At 32.4% G+C, this 18,320-nt stretch overlaps 1 protein-coding gene across 1 annotated transcript in view; it reads left to right on the top strand.

The window, feature by feature from the left end:
• Nucleotides 1-881: 881 nt before the first annotated feature.
• LOC123014944 (tyrosine-protein phosphatase Lar) overlaps nucleotides 882-18,320 on the top strand; it is a 225,594-nt gene continuing 208,155 nt past the window's right edge. Inside the window, exon 1 of the mRNA XM_044414279.1 lies at nucleotides 882-998. The gene's annotated coding sequence lies outside the window, so the exon portion shown is untranslated. The remainder of the gene's footprint in view (nucleotides 999-18,320) is intronic.

The following is an 18,320-nucleotide window of genomic DNA, read 5'->3' as shown; positions in this document are numbered from 1 at the left end:
AAACTTTAACATTTTAACACTTTAAGGTGTGAAATAATACGTTTTAAAGTAAAAATTCTAATTTGGCTTGGTACTAACTACGTTTTAGCGGGCAATGTTTATTTTTTTTTATCAATTACTCCATGGAAAGATTTCATAATTGGTTTCATTTTTAAATATATTGACAGATAAAATTGTTTTTGTATTGTCTTTAGACAATAAATTTACCTAAATTTAGTAATAATAAAATTTTCAGAAACTTGATTATTCAACTATTCGACATTTTATGTGATTACCGCGATGTAATAAAGTACAAATAATGGTTTTCACATATGAGTATTACAGTATCACAGATGAATATTAAATATTGAGGATACTACTGAATTTATCAGTAGAATAATAACAAATCTTAGTAGTTTATTTTTTAGGTCAAGGGCGACATAAATCTATTGTCTACAATCGACTCTGAATCAGTAAATATAAACTTAATAAAAATTGAATTAGGTTTGTGAGTTATTTACAACATAAAAGCACGGGAGTATTAAAAATGTATTTGCTTAAACCAGTCATTTAATTGCAGTAATGGTAGAACTAAACATAAAAAGCAATGTTTACAAGAGTTTTTTAGTAGAAGTTATGGAGATTCAAGTATAAAAATAAATTCTCGTATAGGGCATTATTAGATAGCATCCTCTCTTGTTTCCATTTTCGCACGATTTTAAATAAATTGAACTACTCGTCCTTTGAATACGCTTACCCCGCCACTATCCAACCCTCGCGCGCACATGGGGTGAAGATCGCATGCCGTTCTTGACTCCCTCACTGTGTTGAGGGCTGTCGAAAAAGCAGTGTGTCGCGCTCCTTCCAGACCTCGTAGCACTTTCAACGACAATCCACCACTTTGACGAAAATCCGATATACATATCAGTTCGAGTGGTTGTGTGTTGAAGTGTGTTTGGGGTGTTAAATGTGTGTGGATACTTTTTAAAACAGTTTTGTGACAGTTAACTTCGGAGTTGGTAAGTAAAAATCATTCTTCTAACAAATGTAAACTGTCTAAATTATGACAACAAATATTGCAAACTGTTTAGCAAAAACACAGCGGAGAAATTGCAAGCATTTTTTAGGCTAGTTATGCAAATATTTAAGGTTGAAGGTTTTTCAAAGGATAATGGAAAAATGTAAATGTTTTGAAATTATGCCAGTAAAAATAGAAATGAAAACAAGTTTGTAAATTGTGTATTCCCAATTATTTTGCAGATGCGTCGGACAAATTTTTATAATTTTTTTAATGCAAAATGCAACAAATACATATAAAATTATTTATATGTTGTTACAATATAGAATAAATTATTTGTACCTAATGTTGATCTATAATAAATTTAAAATACGTAAAAGAAACAGCTAAAAAAATACACAAATGGTGGATGCGCCGGGTTAATGATTTTCAAACAACTTATTTCATTACCTTATTTAATTTAATGGAAAAATAAAACATAAACATGCATTTTATATTAGAAATGCATCTTTTTTGAATATGTGGATGCACTGGAAACGCCGTTATTTACCTTGCAAGCAATCCTCCAATTTATTATGTTAATCTTTTTAAGAAGAATTCATTGGCGCACTGCCGGTCCCACAGATGCACGTTCTCATCGTCGCTTTTAGTTAAACAGTGTTTCACGTAATCCGTTTACAATATTTAACGTCACAAACGAATGAACAGGACATTAAACAGAAAAATGAACAGTGGTGGTAATAAAATATTCTCTTGTATTTTTCGCAGTAGCGTGAATAATGCACAGTTTGAGTCGATAACAGCATTTGCGAGGGTCGCATTACAGAATTATTCAAAAACGGTAAAGTGCGTCGAAAACGCGTCATAGATAAGACACCTCTTCCACGCGCTATGCAAATAAATTACACTTCTCGTTGGGTCGCCAGATCCTAGATAAGTGCGTTGGAAGGAAGAGGCCTTGTCATAACGCAGCTCTCGACTAATGCGGATTAGAGATGACAGTTCGCTTCTAAAGCTACACATTTTGGGGGTATTATGTTGGAATGCAGTCGGAAATGTTTGTCAAATAGTGATTAAATAATTACAATATTTTTATCTAAAATTTTTAGAGAAATCTTTATGGCGATGCATTGAAAGTACTTAAGGAAACACCTGCGATGTGGTCGCTCGTGATCTCGTTGTCTTTGTTCTATATTCTATGACACAATAAAATAAACAAATTAAACCAGATTACGGAAACATTTGATAGCAGTTGTAGTTTAGGTTAACGTTATTTTGTTTTTTGTGTGTCATTGTTTTAAAACCGATTTTTTATAGTTTTGTGATAAGCTTTTTTTGTTGCAATTAAAACTACTGAATGAAATATATTTGTATCTGTCTACATTCTTCTATTTTGTTGTAGGATTTCTGAACAAGCTTTTGTGTCATCACAGTGTTGAAGCTTGTGGTTTTATACGCGGTGTTAGAGATGCTGTAAACAAGAATTGATTTGGAAATAACGAAGTTATCCAATATCTATGACACTAATAAAGGCGATGAACTATGCGTGATGTGGGTTCTGCAACATTATCATTTCTTGTCATAGCTGGTCTGTAAAGTGACATTACATTGTCGCACAAACTTTTGTAGGTGACACAATAAAGCTAATGTTTTTATTTGAGATTTTTTTTGGGTAACATTTCTTTAGCGAAAAGAAAATAACCTTTGGAAAAGTTACAATAAAAAATAAAATACGCATATATAATATTTTTAAACTTGTAATCTCAAATGATTTAAAGTTGAGATTATCAAGCAATTTTTATGCTTCTAACAACTCTAGCAACACGTTTGAAAAGAAAAAGTGCGTTTTAACATGACACTCATTTTTTAAGTTTTTTAGTACCTACTTGTATATTATGTAGGTATGGGTTATGTAGGTAAATGAGAAGAATATGAATTTAACTAAAAATTTATTTTTGTTTTTTGTGTACAGTTTATTTTTTTATTTGCTGGAGGTGGGGGTAGTGTAAATCAAGAACACTGTTTTGACTGTATTTGATATTTGACAGCTTCTGACATTGGTACTAAAGTCAAAAAGTAAAGTTTCTCCTTGGTGTTTTATAGGGCTTGAATTACGATTGTTATGATGATATAGAGGGTATAAATATTTGCCTCAAAACAGTTTTCCTTATTAAAAATAAAATTATAAATGACCTACGTGACACATACGTAAGGCATACTTTTGACGTACATCACTAGCTCTGCGTTACTTTAATCGCATTTGTTAAAGTGAGATAAATAGCGGGACCGACCTTACGCAAACAAGTAGGGAGAGAGCAACAAAATTGCTTACAATTGTTGCTATCTGGTTCGTCTTTCTAATTATTAATTGATCCACACGCATAAATAAAAGAAACGGACTGTAGATATTTTTATACATATGGGTATTGTGACATTATCATACATATGTACCAAGCGTTTTTTTAAACTATTTACTTTTGAAAGAACTATTTTTTGGAGAATAAAAAAGTATTATGAATGTGGTCCTTTCACAAGAATTTTTGTATTTTGTTTCTGATGACAACACAAGTTTTATAGTTTAAAAACTTGGTCTTAATAGCTATTAAATTATAAATTGTAAATAATGCATAATTCTTAAAAAAATATATTTATTCGACACTGTCAAAATTTACGGTTTTTGTTTAGTATTTCTCAATACGAAATGTCAGATTATTTTTAACAAATTTAAAGCAAGTTTAAGTCTTATTGAGTCTAATTCGAAGAATAAAATGTTGTATTTAATTCTCGGTGAGATAATCCGTCCGATTTACACTCAAACTCGTCGAATAAATAACTATTTTTGTGTAGAATTATGCATTATTGGGCAATTGGCTTTTATTTGTTACACATGTTTTTCTCATAATATTGTGCTCACGTGAAATAAGCAAGGTAAGTTGAAATGTTATTTTGAAATAGATTTTTTTATTTGTTTTAGTTTCTATACATTTTTTGATGATCGATAATGTTCTACATTACTACTCTACACGCCAGGGCAGAAAAAAAATCTTTTTTTAAAACTGTTTTGGCAAAATTTAAGTAAGGGTTGTTAGTTTTAGAGTTTAACGCAATATCTAAATGATTTATGCCAATTGTACCTTTTCAATTAATGTTAGCTACTTGTGATGTATATTTTTGTTTTAATTGCGTGGTATTATTGCACTAAAATTTAATTATTTATTTTGTTTTAAATTCTATTTGGATTTATGTGCGATATAATTTTTTGCTGTTTTAGTCGTACAATAGCATTTTTAAAACTTTTATGAGACTAGTAAAAGTGAGTTGATTAAATCTAGAACGCATCTAACAGAAAAAGAGTAAAACGAAACACATTTTATTAAAATAGAATTAGTTTTGCCTCTCTCTTTTCTTCTAAGTTAGAACAGGACGATTGACTAATTCCACATTCACCTAAAGTAAATTTCAAATTCATGCTTGACTATAAAAAACGACGTTACAGTGACGTTAACACCGATGACACCCATAACGTTAAGTTCGGAAAAACCTCTAAAAAAAAGTGTAAATCTCTTACTTAACGATTCACCTCTTCGTTTGAATATGAATAATTTCGGTCGAAAAATAAACTACACATAGTGAGCGCGATTTAATTAGGCAGCACACGCACTCAAACTACAGCGACAGATTCAATTAATCCAGCTCATAACTCTATTAGCGCTGATTTATTTCAGCAGTCGTATGACAGTTGGTAGGAAGTTATTCAATATCCTGTTGATGCAGGACAAAACCAACAATGCAAGTCGGTTGCAATGTCGGATATCGAATTGGGTTGGGCCAGGTGCGCCTGCAGCCCATCAAATTACTCGGCGATCTTGCGAGTGACACACGCTTAATGAAAGCCAGCGGGAGGCCTCGAGTCCGGCCCTGATCAGATATCGGCCCGCTTTCATAACAGGTGTAAAGTAATGCCGTGCTGATCGTTGCGGCTGATAGAAATGGTCATTAACATGTACGCTGGTGTAATTTATGGGGCGCTCCTCCTTTCGAAAGGGCTGTTTCATGTTGATTTTTCATATAATCGGTTTGCATCTAAACAACGCTCTACTCAATTACAAAAATTATTTCATTAACTTTATTAATAAAATCGGCATTAACGTTTCGACAAACAAAGCCGCCTTCGCAAGCTGCTAATGGCGAGGGCTGCTAATTAAGATTAATTATCGGCGTGTACGTCGCATAGACGGATGGAACAGATAGATGGAATGATCAATATGTATTTTTCAATGTACTCATGCATAAAAATTAGATTAAATGTAAATTCGAAGATGTGGCAGCAATAAATCAACAATGAAATTAAAACAAATAATACAATTATGGTGGAGGTGCCGGGAAACTTGTGAACTGCATCAGTAATTTTTATTACAGATATGTATTGCTTATTACAATTTACATTTTTACTTTTTGCTGTAATTTTATTGACTATGGTAAAAGTTTTGATGCTAAATTGTAGTAATGTAGCAACAAAATTATTTATGTGTAGCTTACAACATTTTATTTTAAATGGAACAATGTAATGTACTTTTATTTATACATACACATTTATCGAACTATAAAGTAACTAATTTAGCTGTCACAAAATAATGCGTTTTTATATATTTTTTGTTTTGTTTTTTGTAGCAAAAGTTACTCTAAAATCATTGTTGATGTACTTACGTATTTTCATATCAGTAAGGAAACTTTTTTTTATGTTTGAAGTTTGAAAAATAATGAGTTAACAATTTAAGAAATTAATCTTTAAAGAACTACTCCGTTAAAAAGTGTTGAAGTGTTGCGAGTTTTTATGTGTTAGTTTGAAAAATAATAAGTTAACAATTTAAGAAATTATACTTTAAAGAAGTGGTCCGTTAAAACGTGCTGAAGTGTTGCGAGTTTGAATTTCTTTAGAGAAAAAGGAATTTTTTTGGAAATGAAACTAATTTTAATGAAATAATACAAAAAAGTAAATAAAATCATATTGTAGTTTAGGGGATCTTGTTACTGTTATTGCACTGTTATTAAGGTCAAGTGCGATTGGAGGAGATTTAATTTATCGTATTGTTGTGCATTTAAATTTTCTTGGAATAATATCTAGCAGATAAATAAACGTTTGTACCTTAGTTTGGAAAGAAGATATTATGAAAGCAGCTTAGATATCATAAAAGAAAGAAGTACATAGCTTTAAAACTCCTAATGTCTTAAATGTTAAATTCTTAATTAAGAATCAGTTCAATGAACAAAAACACGATTAGCCCGTCACATCAAACTTTTATTTAAATATTATTATTTAAATATTAAATATTATTAATATTATTAGTATTATTTAAATATTATTAATATGTGACGGGCTAATCGTGTTTTTGTTCATCGTTTCCATACCAAGAAGATCCAAGAAGAAGAAGAAGAATCAGTTCCATTTTTGTTTATGTTTTTTTGGTACGAGCTGTAAATTCTCTAGGTTTTATTACTTTAAAGTGCAATAATAAATGTTAAAAGTAACTTGTACTAATTGTACAAGTTTTTACTTGTATGTATCTTATTATGGTTTTTAATAAATATTTTATAAAAGGTATTTTTTGTAAGTATTACTTTTACGTAAAACAAAACAACCCCATTTGTTCTATAAACAGTTTTTTGTTTTTATCTTCACATATTTACTATTGATTTGACTTTAATATTACATTTTTGAGTTCATTTCCTACCGAGACTGAAGGGCTTCTCTCTTTCATCCACATTTCCACAAACCGAATATTAATAAGCGACTTCCGCCGTTTGCGCTGTGTTTTGAATTATTTACCACCTTTTATATTTATAATGAGCAATGGCGCGGCTGCGTAATTACCTCCAAAGAGAATTTTTTGCGCACTAATTCGGTTTGCCTACCGTCTCTAACCTTTTTAGCTATGTGCATTAGCAAGGAGATACAGAAACTCTCGTTGACTTCCATTTGGGCCACTTCACACGTCACTTATCAAACAGGATTACGCTCTCTGATAGAGTTTTACGCGCGGAACGGAAACTGTCAACCTTGTCTTCAAGTACATAGACACGGAAAAAATCTATAAGCAGGTTTGTTTGAACTAAAAATAATACTAACTCCAAAGAGAGCTGTATTTATTGTAGTGAAGGGTTTTTTCTTTGCGTTGTATAGATAATAAGTTTGTTATAATGTTAATAGAGCTCTACCAAATAAATTATTCTAATCTCAGCGCTAATACTGCAAATGTAGGCGCAGTTAGCCACTTTGGTAAATCTGAACTTCATTTTTATGGAGGGTTTTAAAAAACGAGTTTGCACAACACAATTACATGGAAACAGCCATTTTAAATCAATGCGAGTAATATTAAATATTGAAAGGGTGGCACTTCTGAAGTGTGGATAGAACATGGAGCTGAGACCGCGTGATAAATTATTCAAAAAATGGCCTCGTTTAATCATTTCCCGTCAGTTTAAAACAATAACAATATTGAAAGAATTCTAGAAAAGTTTGTGTGACGTTGCAAGCAACATGATTAGGAAATCCATCATTTCTTCGTGAATTCTGTCACGTTTTGTTTACATGTTTTATGCGTCGAGAATCACACGTCAAGTTGATGGCGTTTTGCTTTCATAAATCGGGTTCAACAGTTCGATGTCAAAAGAACCGAATGGGAAACGAACGAATTTTATGTTTTGACTATATACAAACGTAAAAAGTTTTTTTCATCTCTGTAACAAATCACGAACTTTTGTTACTTAAATTGAAAATTCAAAAATCAAAAGGTTTATAACTATAGTAATGTTGTTTTAATTGAAAAACGCCCTGTCACGTATAAATTGCAATATTCGGTTTTGTGTTATTTCACCTGCCTCCAAATTTCCACAGTGATCCCGTTTATGTGACAAGTTGAAAATAACTTGCGCCCACGAAACCCGAAATATAATTAATTTGCACGTATCATACAATAGAGCATTGAATTTTATGAAACCGTAATTACTGGACCGACGTAATAAATCTTAATTACTCACAATTTAGGGGCTGTATTTCTCTTAATTGATTAATGCCAACAAACTGCACGCAAAACCAAATTACCTTAGCGAACACACAGATATGTAGAAATAGAAAACAATTTTAATTAGGCTTTTTTGCTTTCTTTGCCTACTCAAATTCTGCAAGAGGAAAGTCCACGTTTGCAAACAATGAACAATCAACAGAGAAGTAACTTTTGTTAGTTGAGGTTTAAATATTAAGCTCTGGAGCTTAACCACTTTCAAACAAGTAGCGTAACTGGGATTTTTTTTCCAAGCACTCGGTTAGGTGAACAAGTTTTAATTTGATCGTTTAAGAGCACAAAGATACTCGTGAGGGACACTTGCTCAGCTGGAAAATTCTTTTTCCGGGATTTTAGATGTGAATCTAAGCTTATGAAATAAATGATTACCTTAATTAGCTCTCACGGAGCAACTGATTTGATTTAACGGAATCTTCGGATTATTCCAAAATGCTCTCTTTGAACTAATTATGTATTTGTATAGTGTGCTTAAATGAGTTAATAAGGTTTAAATCAGTTTGACAATTTTGAGCAAAACGAAGAAATTTTATTTAAATGTGAGGAAATTGTTTGCATCTTGTGGTTCAAGTTTTGTTAAAAAGGACCTTGTATACAAGGTGATTCTTTTAGGACCTACATTAGAAACTTTTTAACTTCTAATGCAGATAGGAATTTGAAATTTTGTACACAACCCAAATCAACCAGTCTGAGTTCAACTAAATTATTTTCAAAATGGCTGAACTTCCGGAACTACGAGAAATTGGCGCCAACTTTGAAATTTTAAATGGTACCCACTTATTTTTATTTCATTTTTGAATTCTCCTCTTTAAACTAAGTAAAATGTACCTAGTTGTTAGTACTTATCTATCATAGTTTTTGACATATGTCAATTTTTTGGTCAAAATTTTCACTTGCAGGGGTTCATTTAAAACATCACAGCTCTTGAATCCTTTGCGATAAGTAAATATTTTTTGTTGCATTTGAAAACCAAAGGTTCGAAAAATTTTCTAGAATTTTCAAAATTGTCGACTGTCAAATTGCAAGGCTAGTATGATTTTTTGAAAATGATCATTAACAAACAGCTTTAACTCAGTTTTTTCAAATGAAATGACTCTATTTTCTCAACGGCAATCAAAACTACATCAATTTGTAGAAGGACTTTTATCAACATGTCCTATACCTATCTCATACAGTTTTTGAGATAATCACAAAAAACATGTTATTGTTTTTATTTTTATAGTTAATTACGTAGGCTTTGGAAAAATACAATAAGATATACCATAATTAATGCAAATGTTCGATATGTTTACCATTTTCAAACAGTCCAAAACTCGATGGTGAACTGATTTGAGTAGCTTCCATTAGTTTATTTGGTTGAAGATTATTAAATGCCGCCTCAATCCTTGCCTCAATTCTTCATAATTCCGGATGGGTGTTGTGTAGACTAATAAATCTTTAGTTCGTCTTGATCATTTTCCGAAGCCTACGTGATTTACTATAAAAATAAAAAACAAAAACATGTTTTTCGTGATTATTTCAGAAACTGTAACAGGTGGGTATAGGACATGTTGATAAAAGTCCTTCTACAATTCGATGTACCTTCGATTGCCGTTGAGAAAATGGGGTCATTTTATTTGAATAAACTGAGTTATAGCTGTTTGTTAAATATCATTTTCAAAAAATCATATAAGCTTTGCAATTTGACAGTTGACAATTTTGAAAATTTTAGGAAACTCTTCGAACCTTTGGTTATCAAATGCAAGAAAAATTATTTTGAGCAAAAAATTGACATATGTCAAAAACTATGACAGATAAGTACTAATAACTAGGTACATTTTACTCAGTTTGAAGAGGAGAATTCAAATATGCAATAAAAATAATTGGTTACCATTTAAAATTTCAAAGTTGGCGCCAATTTCTCGTAGTTCCGGAAGTTCAGCCATTTTGAAAATAATTTAGTTGAACTCAGACTGGTTGATTTGGGTTGTGTACAAAATTTCAAATTTCTATCTGCATTAGAAGTTAAAAAGTTTCTAATATAGGTCCTAAAAGAATCACCTTGTATACAACGGCTTAATTACCATACATTCCCCTTTTAGCGGCATGAAAAGTAATAAAGTAATGGTTGCAGATGAAAACGATATCGATATGCAAAAAATGTAGCAATTGAATTCTTCTGCCCTTGACTTTGGCACAAATATGGTTTAAAGGCCAGTTTGTGTGTGATCTAGGCAAATTAGTAATGAAGATATTCGGTTTGTGGGCGGACTCTGTCAGATAGTCGATCGCTAACACGTCAGATTGCGTGAGGTGTAAGCACAAACTGGCGATTCAGAAAAAACGCTCAACTTCACGTTGGATTGTTTTATTACGCCTTACATACGGGTTTTGAAGAAGTTTGCGATAATGAATAAGGCAGCACGAAAATGCGAACAGCAGGATAGGGAACTTGTCAAAGATAAAATTACTTGACTTATTTTTTTCTTGCCAGAGTGTTTTGACGCTTATGCGGTAATCCGAGACAGGAACATCACAGCTTTCTGGCTCGTAGACACGTTGTCGGCCAAGAAATTTGGTCAAATGAAATTCAACAAACTAGTTCAATCTGGAGGTTTGGGACGAATTGCCCAATTGACCGGGAAAGATTGCTTGGTCTTGATGTGAGAGTCTTCTATTTGGCCATCGCTTTTCGCAAATAAAATGTTTACGAAAATAAGTTTTAGTTAAATATATGTCAAGAAGGAGTGAACTGTATCATGTGACCCACTCCATTAGGCGTTTTTACAGGCTGTTTCGTCAAAAATTCGAGTGCTTTCTCATCTTGTTACGTTCGCGTAGTGTTATTAAGCATATTAAAAGCTTCTTTGTGTCGCAGTGCCGCTAAACGCGTCCATTTCCAGCGTTCTCGTTGAAAAAGCTCGTTCCGGAGTGCACAATACCAATTTGAACAACATTAAAAAGCCGTCGCTAGAAGCGGCGTCTGCCGTAGACAATTAGAAAATTTCAACAAATGCTACAATTTAACTCATCTCATTATGACTCCTTGTTTACGTTTTATAAACTTTTCAAATTAAATTTGTTGCAATTATGATACTAAAAGGTACATTTCGGCAAACAAATTTGCATGTTCCTCTCGTTTCGTTTTAAAAGCCTTTTGACAAGAGAAAACAAAATTCCACAAATATGGCCGGGATGGATTAACCCGATATTTGCATATTTTTACATAAAACGGCGTTAGGGGATTGTGGCTAAATCACTTCGACATCGTCTATATGTTTTTAGTTACGTTACGTAATTGCTGATTAAAAGCTTAAAATTAGATTACGTTTTATCGTACAAGGGGTAATGGCCCTGACGGACGATTTGAATAACAATAAGAGACGCTCGAACATAAACAAATAAAATCATTCCTTGGTGAACTGCGCACAACCACGTTTACAAACGACGGCGGAATCTTTCCTCTTTCGAAGGAAATAGAGAATATTAATAATAAATTCTCGCGCCTCAGTCAGGAACATTTCCTCCCCTGTCTACGGGTAATTAAGGCCACTGGGGAAAAATACACAGTCAGATTTTGTCTTTTTCTGACAATTTTTTTATCAGAAAACACAAACAATAAACATAAATTTACAATTGATCTGATACAGTTGTTTTATTTCATTTCTCCTAAAAAGTAGCTAAGTAGCGTATTCACCTACAAATATATGGAAAGTTTATTTTGTTTCAAATCTATAAAATAAGTTTTTTATATGTTCACTACCAAAAATTCTGAAAATTCGAAATTGGTGAGTTTAATGAATACAATTTTCTTCCAACGGCACTGACACTAACATTAAAAACATAAAATATACTAGGCTGTTAACGCTTGCTAGAAAGCTGTTAAGCAGCCAAACGAGTTTGTTAATAGCCTTGTTAAAATGAACAAAAACACGATTAGCCCGTCACACCAAACTTTTATTTTAATAGCCCAACGCGTTTCGACCACAAAGTGGTCATCCTCAGGTGAGTTTTATTCTCACCTGAGGATGACCACTTTGTGGTCGAAACGCGTTGTGCTATTAAAATAAAAGTTTGGTGTGACGGGCTAATCGTGTTTTTGTTCATCGTTTCCATACCAAGAAGATCCAAGAAGAAGAAGCCTTGTTAAAGTCGCAAAATAAAAAAAAATGTAGAAATGCAATTCCATTATTGCTATTTTTAGTACAGGCAAAATAGTGCGTTCAAACGACGTGGTAGTACCATTTATTTAATAATAATTATTATGGCCTGAACCATTCATGAAAATTAATTTATAGAGTTGACCTGACTTATACCTAAATAAACACTGCTTTTAGCTTATAATTCTTTGAAAACAATGCTAATAAAATGTAACATCAAGATGAAAAAAATTACTTAAACTGTATTTAAATATGTTTTTATCACTTTTTAATAACTTCTCTCAGACTAGATTAATAATGCAAGCATTAATTTGTTTATTCTTTTCATAAGAAGGTTAGTGCGTTTAAAAAACACTTAATTAGTGCTAAAACTGTTGTACTGGAATGACAATTTTGTCTATTTGTTTCTGAAGCACGACGCTCTTTAGTGTACGTTTAAATTTTGTCAGCCATGTTGGCGCGTTTTTGTTAGCTTTAGTTTGGCTTTTAAAGCTAAAATTAATCGTCCCGTTTCTGGTCTTGTGAAAGACGATGGACTTATTGTAAGCATAGAATCTATTTACCGCCGCCTTGGAGATCCATCAAAATCATAATAAGGTTGAATGTGTACCGGCGATACATATCTGCTTTCTATAGTGTTGTGGACATAATAGAACTCCGAAATGCTATCAACACATCTCAAGTGAATAAACATTGGCAACCCGATGAGGTTCCCGCTCATAAATCATGCCGTAAGTTCAACGTCTCGCTAGAAACTTAACAGAAAAGCGGACACATCCCACATAATTTAATAACAGCATTCAAAATTATGTATGTATCCATGTTTTAAGGTTATTGGCTGGATGTTCCGTATATTGTCTATTGATTGACAGTGCTTTGAGAGGAAATTGATTGGAGAAACAATATAATATTGTAGCCAAAATGTACCCGTGTACCCTAATTTTAAAGCTAAATTAATGACTAAGCTGCTACAAGTGTGCCTAAATTGTGAACATTGCAAATTGCATACAACATGATATTCTAGTGGTTGTTTATTTAATGACATGACAATTGATTTGATAATAATTATCGACAGTACAGAGTCGGTTATTGATTTCTAGTAGTTATTTGATGTTGAGATTAGCCCAGTCATTGGCTTTTGATTTTATCTAACTGGGATAAAGTAATATAGCGTAATATATGCTAATTCAAACAAGTTCTAAATTAGCTTTGCAGTGGGTTGATTTAAAAATGAATGGGAAAGCGCTAAGTTATTTGACTATATAATACGAGAGATCAAATGTCACGTGATTCATAAAATCGCAATAAATTAACTGGAACAAAGCCATTTCATTTACAAATTTGTCACCTCAGTACCCTAAAACGTAGAAATAACCCTTATGAATACGAAACCATAACCTTAGATTGAGTTAATGGAGTTTTTATGTGTCACGTGACCGTCATAACAGTACGAATGATTTAACGAGCCGCCCCTGGTTAATATCAGCGAAACTCTTCTTTTTTCTTAATTTGTGGTCCTTTTAATTCCCGTCAATTAAAATTGCACACTTGCGTCTGTTCCAGATGGCTGCGATGTGTTAATTAAAATTTTAATGTTCCCTAAACGTGAGTACATTGCAGCGAAGTAACAAGAAAAAGAAAGCGGGTGACATTCTGCAACTTACAAAGCTTTCAAATTACGACGGCTAATAAAGAGCGAGGCAGAGCCGTAACGGCGAACTTTTACCGATCTTTTGTACGGCCTAATCAAACCATTACCAGTCGAGTGCATTTCATTTAACAGAAAGCTTTTAATTGGACAAAGTCGGTCATGTCGGGAGTTTTTTTAGAACATGGTCAATTAAAAGAGACGACGACCGGAATGTGAAACAATCCGGAATGCAAGCGACTTTGTAATGGATTGTTGTAAAACAAATTTTGTTACATTTATGACGCTCATATTCCGGAGACATGAGCTGTAGCGACTCGGCGACAGGCTTTCTGCAAGTTGTAAAAGCCGTTTCATGCCTCTGGAAGATACGTTCCAGTTTTAATACACTAAATGTTTGACGTGCACAGTTTTGTTTGTCATATTGTGTCATAAAAGGCGGGCTAGCAATCGACAGCAGGAAATGTCGCAGAAACAGAGACAAATATCTCGAAACGAAATTGAGAAATAGTAATTTTCAAGAATTTAAATTTCCCGCGCGTAGTAGTAATGATTCTCCTCCTACCATTATCCCCCACACACAACTCGATTTCAAGGCCGCTTTAATGACTGCCTGAATTATTAATCTCTCCACAGCTACATAGTGTAAGTTCCGGCGATGTAGGACTGGTTCTGTACGTCCTGCTCTTATCCAACATGAATATTTCATTTTAATTTCCGACTTTTGCGCGAACTAAATGGAGAATTATTCAAATTTTGACGGTCTTGCGTGAACATTGTAATTAAATATATGTATTATAATCCGTCGGTAAACATTAAGGTGCGCATCAGATCAAAAAAACGTTATGTTATACTTTTGGTTTATTAAAAGCCAAGGCTGCAAATCTGCATTGCATTAGTATAGAAGGAACATGGAATATTTTAGATGTTTCCAGAGGGTGGAAGAAATTTCTAGAGAATCATGTGGTCGATGGATAACAAAAATACCAATGCCAGAGAACGCTGTCAACAAATTCAGCGAGTTTTATCGTCATTGATTGTGTGGCAGTGTATTGCCATTTTATATTTTGTTATAACATGCCGTAATGAATATTTTATTAGAATGAATCCCTAATTAAAACAATGACAAACTTGTGATTGGAAACTATTTTAATATTGCAGGATTAATAGAAAAGAATTTTCATTAAAGTGTTCAAGGGTGCATCCAATTAAAAATAATTAAAATAGAATATTTTGAATTTATTTAATAAAGCTGTTCGTAAAAAAACATTATTGCAAGCCAGTAACGCAGCACTTGTGAATAAACATAAAAGGCTTTTTCATAGATTATAAGAAAGCTTTGTCAACAAATGAACAATGCAACTTTGTTTACTTTGAGAAAACGTATTCTGTTTGTGGTTTTTTTGATTTATCTTACAGAAGCTTCCAATTTTAGATAACTCGTCTGATATTTTACTGTTTGAAGAAATCTCATATATTAACTTTAAAAAAAAAGAGAAGAAATTTTTAGTTAATTTAATTCAATTTAATTTATTTCGAATCGAAAAAGAGATTCAGCTGCGTGGTATGCCAAGGCATGAATCTGTCAGACACCTTTAACGTTTTCAAATATTTATTATAAACTCAACTAAAGTGCTAAAGAATTTATTTTTGAAGGCAATAAATTTTTATTGTCATTGGTAATATTATGAAATGATTATGATTTGAGTTTTTCCAATATTATGAAATAAAATTTGTAAAATTATTTTACTACATTTGCTTGAATTTACATCCTTTAGGAAATTTCAAATGTTTATTCTAACATTTTAGTCGAAAAGGCATTGTCAACTTTTGGCATAACAGTCACAACACATCTTTAAATCTTTGTCTGACATTTCCGTTTTGAAACCCTGCTCTATCGTCTAAAGTTCGTTTTGTATTCAGCATACAGATGGGCAAAGTCTGTGTAAATTTGTTTGGGTGATAAATAATTAATCGAACAGTTCAGAGGTGAGTTCAACATAAATTTAATTAACACCTGTCGGAAATATTAAACAAGTATTTGCATTTCCTATGGAGCAATTAAATTCTGTCAACTACACTATATTTTTGCTCTAAACGAATTCAAAAAAATCCAATTACATTTAGCGCGTTTTCCAAACACAATAGGTACATCAATTTTTTCGATCAATAAGTACTCGTATAAAAGACGGGAAAACTTTTGAGGCAATATTTTTTCCAACAAAACAATTCATAAAAGATACGCTTTGTAATTGGACCAATACGGTTAATTTCAAGGTACACTGAAATTAAAAAATAATTCTAAAACTTACCTTTTAGGTATAAAATATTTTTAGTCATTTTAGATTTTTTTCCTTTATAGTGATCAAAAATGGTCGAGAATACTCTTGTACTACTCTTGTAATATTTTTATAGAAGTACTAGAAATATGTATGGTGTTATTTCTCTATTTAAAAAGATTTTGGGGTTGGCAGTAACTCGTTTAACTTTTGTACTTTTGACGTCGCGTTACTCTGCACTGGTAAATAATCCAAGAGAGACGTCATCATCATGAAATATTTACTGTTGACCTGTGTAAGACAGCGTAACGGCCATGCGTGTACTGTCAGCATGTGTCTATCGATTACAGACCGCAAGAACCGTTGCGACTCTAGGATTATCGAGACGTTAGCGCATTCTTGTGTTACCACATCTTATGCAACTAACACCGCGAGCTTTTCATCGAATATCTGCAGCGGATCGCGATGGAGTAGTATCGTACTCCGGGGAGCGACGCCTCTGCAAAAACAGAAACCAATTTGTCTCAGTAAACTTCACAAGATGATCGCGCGTCACTGAGCATTGCCAATTAATTGACAGACGACCGAAAGAGAAGGGAGACTTAATAAAATCTGTCTCGATTTTTTTCCTTCGACGACTAAGAATATAAAGTGGCCAAAAATCACAAAATTTTACTCTATGAAATGTGTGTAGATCGATAGTTTGTTGACTTCTCGGCTAGCAGGATGGGTCGGTGCTGAACCGGATGAATGCATTGAAGCATTATCATGCTGTCAATACATCCTTGGTCAGCGTTCCGCACCATTTTGTAAGAATCGCAGGCTCGGAATGGTGCGTCGACATATTATAACAAGTAGAACACAACTGGTGTGCTCTTTTCCTTATAAAGACCCCTACGACAATCTTGAAATTGCTTCAGGGGCATTTGGGCTGCTTACCATTGATTGGATTTTGATAACTTATAGGTGTAATGTAGTCTAAGACTGTAAGGAATATTTTAAGTTTTAAAAAGAAGTGAACCAATGAACTGTCGTTATTGATGCGCTTCAATTTGTGTGAATGTACCGACTAATGCGGGTAAATGAAATTTTAATGAAAATATTGATTAATAGATTATTACTTCATCAGTAACTACACTATCATTAATGTTGTGCTAGTTAATAGAACATTTGGGAAGAAAATACCTTGACGAATAGGTGAATAATAAATATTCTAAAAATGGTTTATTAAATTGTATTGAAATTTGGTGTACCGTTTTAAAAAGAGTTACATTTTATTCTCTTAACTTACATTTAGATTAATAGCTATTAAGACAACAAGAGTTTTGTAGACAGTTTAAAAATCGAGGTCATAGTTTAAATTCGAGCGACCGTGAGGGAGCAAGAATTTAATAGACCAAAATGTGTGTTGTCTTCGAAATTTTTTGCAACACTAATATATTAAATCATGGATTTCACTAAATTCAGAAATTATTATAAAGAAGTATGTCAATATAATATTAAAATTGACACAATTCCAAGATAAGAGTATGTTATGAATTTATAAAATATTGACGACGTATTTTATAGAAAAGCCTACATTAAGGGCAACATAAGAGGTAAGCTTAAATGCATTATAGAAACAGTGTAAGGTATTAGTGTTGGAAAAAGATACAAAAAATGAGGAAGTAAGACTGAAAACATGTATTACTTAAAAAAAAATATTTCCATTATGGGCTTTTGTAAAGTATTTTTTGAATTTAAGATAAAAGAGTTAAAACTTTTCTTGTATGGTTCATAAAGCTCAAAACTCATCATTATAAATATTGTTGGCGTTCAAGTATCAACTATTATTTAAACAATTTTTTCATTAATAAAGTTGCCAAATCACTTTAATTTTTTCACAATGTATGACAGATACGTTCTTGATACGGTTTCATTTGTATTCTCTAACAGAAAATAAAATTTGAATAGAATTTTAAAATTTAAATATCACTTATCACAAATCTCGCACTTTAATATTTCTACTTGAACTTGCCTAGATTCGTCAGTTTGATATTTGTACCCTAAAAGGATTGTGCAATTGTTTATAAAAGTAAAAGTAGTTTTTGTAGTAGGAAATCAGTTAAAAATAAGACTTAAAAAGTCATTAGGACATAATAAAAAATAGACAAATCAGGATTTTTATAAAAATGTGTA

The sequence above is a fragment of the Tribolium madens genome, unplaced genomic scaffold (genome assembly GCF_015345945.1).
Source record: "Tribolium madens isolate multiple individuals breed KSU strain unplaced genomic scaffold, Tmad_KSU_1.1 Scaffold_97;HRSCAF=244;Tcas5.2_LG3a, whole genome shotgun sequence".
In the NCBI taxonomy this organism is placed as follows: domain Eukaryota; kingdom Metazoa; phylum Arthropoda; class Insecta; order Coleoptera; family Tenebrionidae; genus Tribolium; species Tribolium madens.
Note: the sequence above shows the minus strand (reverse complement) of the source record. Positions and strands in the feature narration are given on the sequence as shown.